Source organism: Pyrus communis, chromosome 1 (assembly GCF_963583255.1).
Source record: "Pyrus communis chromosome 1, drPyrComm1.1, whole genome shotgun sequence".
Taxonomy (NCBI): Eukaryota; Viridiplantae; Streptophyta; class Magnoliopsida; order Rosales; family Rosaceae; genus Pyrus; species Pyrus communis.
The window spans coordinates 36,995,947-37,006,677 of NC_084803.1; positions in this window are offsets into that span (position 1 = coordinate 36,995,947).

Below are 10,731 nucleotides of genomic sequence, written 5' to 3' on the forward strand. Positions count from 1 at the left end.
ATTGAGAGCTTCTTTGATAAGAATGTAGAGTTACTCAAGTTTTGGGAAGGGCCTAGTTAAACCTGATGAAAGTGTATTTTGGTTCCAAAAAGACTTGAAATGACTTTTGCAAGAAGAATTAGGGCTCGTTTGGATGTGCTTTTAAAATGACTGAAAGCGCTCTTAGAGAAAATGTTCTTGGGTTCCAAAAGCACTATAAGTGATTTTGACAAGAAGCATCATTTATGTACTTCTACCATAAAGTACTTTAAGTGCATTTTTACTAAGGATTGTTTCCAAAAAGATTTTCATCAAAAGTGCTTTCAGTCATGTTAAAAGCACATCCAAACGAGCACTTAGTTATGAGTTTTTTGTACTTTCCATGATTTATTAGCATTTTTACTAAGGATTGTTTCCAAAAAGATTTTCACCAAAACTGCTTTCAGTCATTTTAAAAGCACATCCAAACGAGCACTTAGTTATGAGTTTTTTGCGAGAAGCACTTCTAGTGTTTTTTTTATTTATTTATTTATTTTTTTAATTTTTTAATTTTTTAATTTTTTTTATAAAGATTCACTTGTATTTTATTGATGATTGATTATAAAAAAAACTTTAGCCAAAATGTTTTTAATTATTTTAAAAGCAATTCCAACCGAAGTGGTATAATCATAGTATCACTGTCAATGTACAAATAAATCGTTACAAACTACTCAAATGTGTCAAAAACAAGCAGTATAATTTGTATCCTTCATCTATATGGTGTGATATTGACATGTAGACTGATAGCCTAGGCCCAAGTGGACACTTAGTGTCAAAAATATTATTTTTATCACATTTTTCATACAACATCTGCCCTCTTTTTTTTATTTTTTTTAATAAAGATAAGACCTACGTATATTTGTGGATCCTACTTTTATCATAAATATAATACAAATGTAGTATAAAAAATATGATAAATGTAGCATTACTCGTTAATTTATTCATTTATTAGTGAACAAGGAAAAATCTTTATATAGACGGAACAAAGTATAGGTCATGATCAAGCTAGGTTAAAATTTTGGTTTCCTTTTACCATCCAATTACCAATTTAGGACAAGTATTGTTTGCCCTCCCACTTTCGGTGCTCTTTTTTTTGTGTGATCACGGTTAAGCCACGTCAACATTTTATATTACTATTATTTTTTGTCTTATTATCTTTATAAAAATAAAATAAAAATATTAACGTGATTTAACCGTGACCACACAAAATAGGAAGACACGAAAAAGTACCGAAAGTAGGAGGGCAGACAATTATTGTCCACCAATTTATAGTATTAACCCGCATCCACGGCACCAGTCCATTCTCGAACCCTACATATACATTGTTCCACACGTTTAGCACAGCGGATGTCATGACTCAGTAATTATGACGCAATTAAGAAAAATGGAGAAAGTAGGAGGATAATATAAGCTGGCCACTTTCCTCCTTGGTCTCTCAATCCTCAATCGTTAAATTCCTTATGGATCATGGCATGGCAGAAATATTGGGACCCTTGTCGTTGTCCCATTTAAAATTTTCAGAGCTGAGACTGAGAACACCATCTGCATGCTTTGCCTCCGCACCAAGATCTCAAGTCTCAACAATTTCACCCTACGGGGCTGCGCCCTGCCAAGGTGGGGTTGTTCTGTCGCCACTCAAATTCCTCATGAATTCTTACCACTATTTTTTGGATATAGATATATGCCTAAATTAATTTGGGAGGTTTTCATGAATCCGGATTCGCATCTTGTTTGTGAGGATTCCAAAAATTCATGAATTGTGTTCGTTTATCGTATATTGTGCGATCAGAAATCATTTTAAATATTTATATTTAAAATTAAATACAAACATCATTTGTCAAAAACTGATCGCACGATGTACGATAAACGAATATAATTTACAAATCTTCAAGATCCTCACCAAAAGGAAAGAAATTTCTGATATGCTACAATTCGACATGAGGAATATTAATTTTTCTCTTTGAACATTGAAATATAATTACCATTTTGACTAACAGTTAATCTCTTGTTATAAGCAAAAGTACAAGGAATGAAATTTCTTTTAGATCCCTCCCTCATTTTTTTTTTTGTCAAACGATAGATTTATTAGATTAGAAATCAACGAGTTTGAACCTACACATAGTGCAAGGACAACACTTCTTTTCACCATTAGAGCGCATGAATGTTTTTTCCCTTAATTTTTTCTCCATAAATAATGCGGAGAATTCAATATAGACACTTTTTTCTTTCTCAAAAAAAAAAAATATATATATATATATATATATATATAGACACTTTTTTCAATATCAATTAGATAAATATTGCCAAAATTTTAGAGTTGGTCTAGCAACTCACCATTAATCAGTATCAATCAAATAAATATTGCCAAAATTTTGGGTTTGAGGATTTGATTTGAGTTTGTGCTTGAGAGTCCTATTTAAATTCATGGTCTCAATTCGAGAACATGTTTGGATTTTTTCAATTAGCAGTCCCAATTTGAATTCAATCGAGCTCATAAAGTGTGGTAAGTTTTCATATTATGGGTCAACATGCTCTTCCTCTCAAACAAGAGGAATACTTGGCTCCTCAAAAGATGAGGAGGAATTCCTCATCAAAACACTTTATGGCAGATTAAAGAACTTTATATTTGTGATCAAAATCATGCCTAATACCAAGCGTTCTGTATAAATCATTTTAGCAAAAAATCAATTAAAATTAAGGTCGTTTAGTTAAATAATTATAGCAAATAAATAGTCAGTTCGTAATACTTTTACTGATTCTGATCAATTGTTTTCATACAATTCAATGACTAAATAGTATCATATTTTATTGATTTTTGCAGAGATAATCTTAATATAGTTACTGCAATATTTAAGGATTCCGACCATAATCAGAAGAGTTCTGAAAAACCGGCCATGAAGTGTTTCGCTCCTCATCTTTAGTGAGCCAAATTGAACTCCCAAAACAATGCAATTAATAGAAGACATGTCATAGAAAATTTTTCAATGTGCTCATAATACGGACAAATACGGAATATATTTTTATACAATTGGAGGAATACTCTAACCTTACTCATAGTAAAACGAATACATTGATTGTGTAATGCAAAAAAGGGACACTAACACTACCTTAACCACTTTCAATATTAAACACGCCTTACACTAATAAATGCGTTTGAATTACAAAAGTCCCCTTCTTAGATGAATGATTACCCATTGTTTTTCTTCTTAAATGAAGATCCATCTTTTCCTACCAAAACGATAAAAAATGAAAAGAAAAAACAACCAGAAGCGTAAATCTTGTAGACTTGTATGTGTAGTGGGGCATAATATAATGGCATTCACGTACAGGTTTATGGTTAAGTACCAACCCTAAGTAGACCTTACTTATAGTGGATCTTGATCCCCGGTTTGACTCTAAGGATTTTAATTAATTAATGTCACTGGGAAAGAATAATAATAATAATTAATTGGAAGTGTTTAGGTCAAAACGTTTCAATTGAAGTCTCGGTGTGTTTCCACCTTTGCAAATCATCAACCATTTGACTTAGCATAAAAGGGAAATACTAAGGGGCTCTCTCAAAAATAAGATTTTTATGAACTCTTCGTAATTTTATGTTTTTGGTATGAGATAGTTGAGAGTTTATAAAAAATCTCACTATGAAAAAATCTGCTTAGTATTTCTCTAATCGAAAAAATAATCAGCCCCAACAGGAACATCAATGTAATTACATTAGTTGTATATAAATTAATAATGTTTGTAATGTGTTTCCATTATATATTTGTATATAGAGTAATGCTAATTTTTTTTCTTAAAAGTAAAACTCTCCATGGACCATCTCATGTTCTTTGTACAATATTTTATAATTATGAAAATTAATGTAAAACTGTGAGATGATAAAAAATCTATAATCAGTTTCTCTCTGAGAAAGTGTCCTTTACATTTCTCTTATATATTAGAGGAATGATTAATTAGTGAGGGCAGCTGCTGCTGCTGCGTACGTTGATGTCAAAGAGGCCAACGAAATAGCTCAAAACGCGTTTTTGTGGAATTTATGAGTGTTGTTTGTCATTTGTTAAAAGATAATTATTGTGTTAATAAATAATGTTAATCATGGAGGCCCTCTACTTGGGAGGCTTTTCTGGGTCTTATGATCTTATCAACCCGGATTTGGATCCTCGCTGGATCCCTTTTATAAGGATTTTAGGGACCAATGAATACGGACCGTTGATAAAAAATCGAGCGATCACAATTTTTTCATTTTTTATATTTTTTGTGGAAAATGATGATGCTTTACTTTTAAAAATATAAAAAACATTTAATTAAGACCCCACAATTTTTTATCAACAATCGATGTTCGTTGATCCTTAGGTTTCCCAGGGAGGGGATCTGGCGAGGATCCAAATCCTTATCAACCCATCTGTATAGCACTCGCATGTCAACCACGACAGCCACATGGTTTAGTATATAATGGTATATTTTTTGTTTTGTCAAAGCATCTCCAAAGAAGATATCAAAATGTTCAAATCAGTAATAACAGTAATAAAAGATAGCAGCAATGTTTTTCAAACGAGAAACCAAATCTGACGCGACATGACATAGAATAACATCTTTACCTCTTACTTTCAAATTTGACACCTTCTTCAAACGTTTTTTAATTAATTATTCAACCTTTTTTTATTAATTTTGTATTGTTTTCTTCTCTCCTCCATTTTCTCTTTCCTCCTTCCTTCGTCCGTTTTTGCATCTCAGGTTCTTTGAGCACAGTACTTTGTATCCTCATCTCAGGTTGTCATTCATCCTTCCTTCGTCCATGTTTTTGCATTTGCAAGCCCTCATCGCATTTTCCTCTCCGGTAATCTCTGTACGGTGCTTTTCAATAAAGGGCTGCGAATCGTTGGCTGAGGCTCGAGGTAAGCGCATATCTACCTCTGAGACTTGATCTTTTCCTTTCGTTTTGAGCCAGATCAGCTTGATTTTGTTGGTTGGGCCTTTAATCTGGTGTTGTATTGTATTAATGTGTAGATTTATCCACTGTGTTCAGGTGGCGGCTGTGATGGTGTTGGTCTCATATTTTGGTGTCGGTGTTTTAGGCTTAGTGCTGATTTGGAGCTTGTTGTAACTTTTGTTAGATTATTTAACATCTCTTTTGTTTTGGAGATGTTCTTACGAGTTATTAATTTTTGTGTTGCCTGGTTGGAACTCCTATATATGCTCGATGATCTTTTGCGTTTTGTGACACGTATTGTTGTTATTTTGTCTAATTTTATTTATTAATAAAAAAATAATATATCAACGATTGCCTTAATTTTATATGCGCAAACAAACACGCGACGGCTATAATTTAACATCCAAATGGCTTTGACCCCTCGACTTGTCTTTCACATGTTTCGTACAAATCCCAACACCTCACCTCACTCCGATTTCTATACTTCGATACAAACTCCCATGACCCTCCTTCTAAGAGCAGCTCCACCGGGAGCTTTTGCTCTGGGGACAGGCCCGTGAACAGGGCTAGAGAGCCCGACTGATTTGGTCCAGCGTGTGGTAGCCCGAGGGATAGGCCCAGCCCGAGGGAAAGGTCTGGCACGAGTTGCCAGCCCGAGAGCCCGAAGTGGGTGTGACGTCAGGGCGACGTCAGCCGCTTTTTTTATTTTTTTCTGTCAGGCGCGTGGCCTTCAAGCGCGCGTGGATGCGCGTTAGGAGACATAAATTCAGAAATGGGGCCCGTGGCCCACTCAGATTTCTTACCGTTGGGGAGGCCACGTGGCTTCTCCATGTCCGTTGGATTTCAACGGCTATATTTTATGGACCGTTGGATTTTCAAAGGTAAAAAAAAATTTAAAAACATCATTTAATTTCAGTCATTGGATCTGAGATCAACGGTCCACGTTATTAGGCTATGGAAATTTAAAAAAAAAAAAGAAAAAACAATTTAAAATTCTGAAATGTTACAGTTGTGCCACGTGACACAATCTGGAGTGTTGGAAATTCAAAATTTTTAATCCAACAGCAGAGATTAATTAGGTGAATAAAAATTAAAAAAAAAATGTAAAAAATTATTATAAATTAGAAAAAAAATGAAAAAATGAAAAAAAAATTGACTTTACTTTTCTATAAATACCTTCTCATTATCTTCTACCTTACACCACAATTTCATATTTTCTCAACTAGTTTCAACCACATTCCTATCTTTCTTTCAAAGTTTCAATCCAATTTTTTTTTCCATCACCAATAATTGTCTTTTCGGATTTTATGACAAGTAGGGCAACAAGAACGATTAAAAATCTAATTTGAAATTACAAATAAAATTATTTTGTATTATTTTATAACTTTTCGGATAATGACACGTGGCGCAACTAGAACGATTAAAAATCTTATCCGAAATTACAAATAAAATTATTTTATATTATTTTATAAATAAAAAAATACTATTATTTTATTGTCTATTGCCAGGGTTATTGAAGTACAACGGTGGAGATGCAAAAGGTGATTACTATTCATTAAGGGCAATTACTGTTCACCAGGTGAATTGAATAGTGAATAGCCTGGGGCGAAGGCTCCCACGTTGGAGTTGCTCTAATAACCCCACTCCCACCACCCCAATTCAAACTTATGGGAAAATTGGTCCTTATTATATCATGTCGACTATGATATTTTTGGCAGCAATATTCGTTCGTTAGAGCATTTTTAGTCGGAATGTATAAGTTATGGGGATGTAGAACATATATACGATTTTTGTGGTAAGAAAATTCTTTAGTATATATTTGACTGTTTGATAATAAACGTATTAAATAAATACATGTACTATAGCCAACCTTATAAATAAAATGCCAAGAAATCGCACAAAATGCCAACCATGCACGGCAATATGGGATGTCGACTGGATTACGTTAAACCCCACACATACAAGACCCCGCAGTGCATGTGATGTCTTTAAATAATGGCACCTTGCTTTTCTATCTTGGTGATTTGGCTGAAGACATAGCCCCCATGCTCTGCTTAAATTTGGTTATGCATAGTTCATGTACCATGTGACTTCTCCACATCACTTCTTGCTTGCTTCATGCATAGCAAAAAGCCCTGCAGTGACGAATGAATTTATTTAAGACACAACCACTTTTTGGTGTGTAAATTGAAGAGAAGGGTGTTTAACTAAACAAATGCTTATGTTGAATACCCAACCGAACCTTATATAAATTTTTATATGTATTTGAAATATAGGTGGCCGTTAGATATGATTGCGATTAGAACTCAACCGTTTATAAATATATAAATCTCTCCCATCTTGGAGAAATTTTTAGTTGTGATGAGAACATAGATAATACACCACGTGTTTTTACGTAAATGATGAGAAATTTTATTTTTTAACTTATTAACTTTTTAACACACATATTTCATAATTTATGTAACAACACGTGATGTATCATCTCGTGTGACAGTCACTGAAAAATCTCTCCCCACCCAGAACCTTCCCAGACGACCAAGCACTTTCCTTGACGACTCTGACGCTCTCTCACGACTCTGATCCTCTTCCTCTGTTTCTTCTCCGACGACTCCACACCACAACACAGACCACACCACACCTCCAAATTCATCTTTACAGGCAACAATGCACCGTCAAATTCATCTCCCAGTCCCACCAAATTCATCTTCCACCCACAGCTTGCACCCAAACAGTCCCTCCCACTCGACCCTCCACCACCTATTCCTCTATTAGATAGTCGTCGACCACCTCTCTCTTTTCGTCTGCCTACAACTCGACGAAAACCCCCTTTCGTTTCAGTCGTCGAGGTAGATCTCCATCAATTCTCAACAATATCTCGATTTGACCGTCAATGTCCATCTCTCCCCCCTCTCTATATCTCTCTGCAACTCATTCCCTCTCGCTTTCAAAATTTAGGTTTTTGATTTTCGAATTGGAGGATGAATATGAGAATTGGGGAATGACTTTCAAACCTTAGATGTAGCATAGAGTTGAGTAATAGACAAAACAAAAAAGAGTGTTTTTCCTTGGTGTACAATACAAAACATTTCTCACGACAGAAAACTGTCCAAGTGAAAAAGGAAAAGGTATACGATCGATATATCATTCTATTTAACGCAAGAAATACATAAACGACTCGTTGGATATCAATTACATATATAAAATGCAGTTTTCATAGGGAGAATGATTTTTGTATCCTTTCGCACTTTTTTGTATTAATTAAATTAAACAAATTAACAACCAAAATTAAAAAGAAGGTGAAATAGTGTGTACGTAACAAGAAGAGGAGTTAAAGGTTTAAAGCTCATCTTAGTTAGTGACTACACCTGATCCTACCGTGATGTGTATATAGCATCGAATTGACAATCAAATCAAACCAAGATCCATGGGCAAAAGGACAATAAGATTAGCATCTCACTGGACGGAAAATATTGCCACCATATTATAAGCCATGCCATGCCAAGTTGCCAATACCATTTTCATTGACTAACTACATGTCAAGGAAAAAACTATTGACTTAAAATGATATAATTGAGTAGAAAATGATACAATGCATTTTTTTTTAACAAACAATGCGTGTTAAACATGTTTGACATACTAAAGATGAGCCATTTGTGTTTTATGCCAAGAAATTATTGCATATATTGCGTGACAATGTTGTGATGCATGACGTATACCTAAGTTATAATAATTGTATATGTATTTAATTCTACAGAGCCTTGAGAAGGGATCTCCATTTTCTTAAAAAAATGAGGATTAGTTGTGGGACTCACTCTACATCGAACTTCAACGATCCGAACCGTCTATTTTTCAAGTTGCATCTCATAGATCATCCTTACAAAATGTTAGTCAAATAAAAAATATATGAGGCATCTATATGAGTTAAAAGAAATCGATGAACACTATGTTTTAAGAAACATTGAAATTTCATTGTGACAATTAGAAATGTAAATGGTTTTGAATTGAATTGAATTTTTGAAAATATGATCTATGAATCGAAACTTACAAAATAAATGGTTCGGATCGTTAATATTTGATGTTGAAATATTTGAGGCATCTAATTGAGGCATCCAAATTCAATATGTGGTATAAGGATTGTAATTGTATACGTGCTATCATATTAGTAAATCTAATGGGAAAATTTTTGACATGTCATATGAACTTGTACTCATTTTTCAATTTTCAACGATCCACATGAATACATACTATTATATAAGAAACAAGTTGAGATTCGGTGCCAAAAATGGAATTGTCAACAATCCACATTAATACTCTCAAACACAAAATTTAAGAGTTTTACTAAATAAAAGTAAAAAACTTGTAAAAAGATCTTAAATGACGGAAATAACCTAGAACACAAGTCATGTGACTCGCACATTACTTATTTTGGACGTAAAACTTAATGGAGTTAGAGTGAGATGACAAATTGATGATTTCAGAAAGTTAGTATGACATATTGGTTAAAATTTTCGTTTATATGACAAATTAAAAAATGTGAACAAGTTCATATGACATTTAAAAAAATTTCCTTAAATCTAATACATGTACCTTTATTAAGTGATGCCATATGGTATATCAGATGATTTTTCTTTTGTACCAATTCTATCTATATAATATTTGGGTTTGCATTTTAACTAATTACACAGGAGATGATTTGGTAAATATCGTACATTTTTCTTTTAAAAAAACTAATTAAACGACCTAAAAAAAGAAGAATAGGCAACATTTTATTTGTTATCCTATTGAAATTGCTCCAGGAAAGCTGGACCGGCCACAAGTTCATTGATCGGGCACTGTACTAAACTACAAGTACGTAACTTATCAGTCACGTTACTCCTTTCATGGTATTTACTCTCTGCCTAGTGCTTAGTACTTATTGGCGTGCTTTAACTTGACATTGCAATTCAAAATTTCAAACCAAATAAGAAGCTGCCTAGCTAGAACAAGAATATCAGAATATCTTCCCATTTCAAACTAATGTTTTCTGCATTAACTGCATAACAAGATTTCAGCTCACTAATGTCAACAATCTCTCGTGGCTCCCATTTCCTTGTTCTCACAACATGGATCAAATCTCAAATGGCATTTGATGAAACTATCTGCAAACTGCATTATTTATAATTACCCAAACAATAAGAAGTTTATTCATTTGAATCTTGTTTTGATGTTTTGATCTAAGCCACAAAAAGCTCACTTTCATTTTATGCTGGAGCAATCTAGGATCCACGTTGGAAGAAAAAAGGGCAACAATCACAGAGCAAGAGTGGTTGTTGCTGTGGTAGTTATTGCTTAAAAAGTGTAACAAAAAGTCAGAACAAATGACAAAAAATCAAAAAGTTGTCATACTTTATAACGCTTTTAGAAATAACTAGGCCAGTTACAGCTAGGCTTGTTCCGTTGTTGTTGCCATTTTTCTTGTATTTGTACATTACCATTAACATTGCGGTGGTTCTGTAATAAATATAAGATAGTCATGAATGTAGCTAAGTAGAAAATCTTCTTTTATATATCCAACCGTTTATCTAATATCTAATCACGTCGTTAGAGATAGTAACATATTTTATATAACTAATAATGTTAATGTATCTAAGTGATTACAATTAAGCAAACTGAACCAAATCAAAGAGATGTTTTTACTCTAACGTGTATTGCAATGAGCTTACGCTATCTCCAACCGAATGGGCCACGTTTAGACCCTGTCCAGATTATAACCATGCAATTTTTTTTAATGAACAGTGTCATACCAT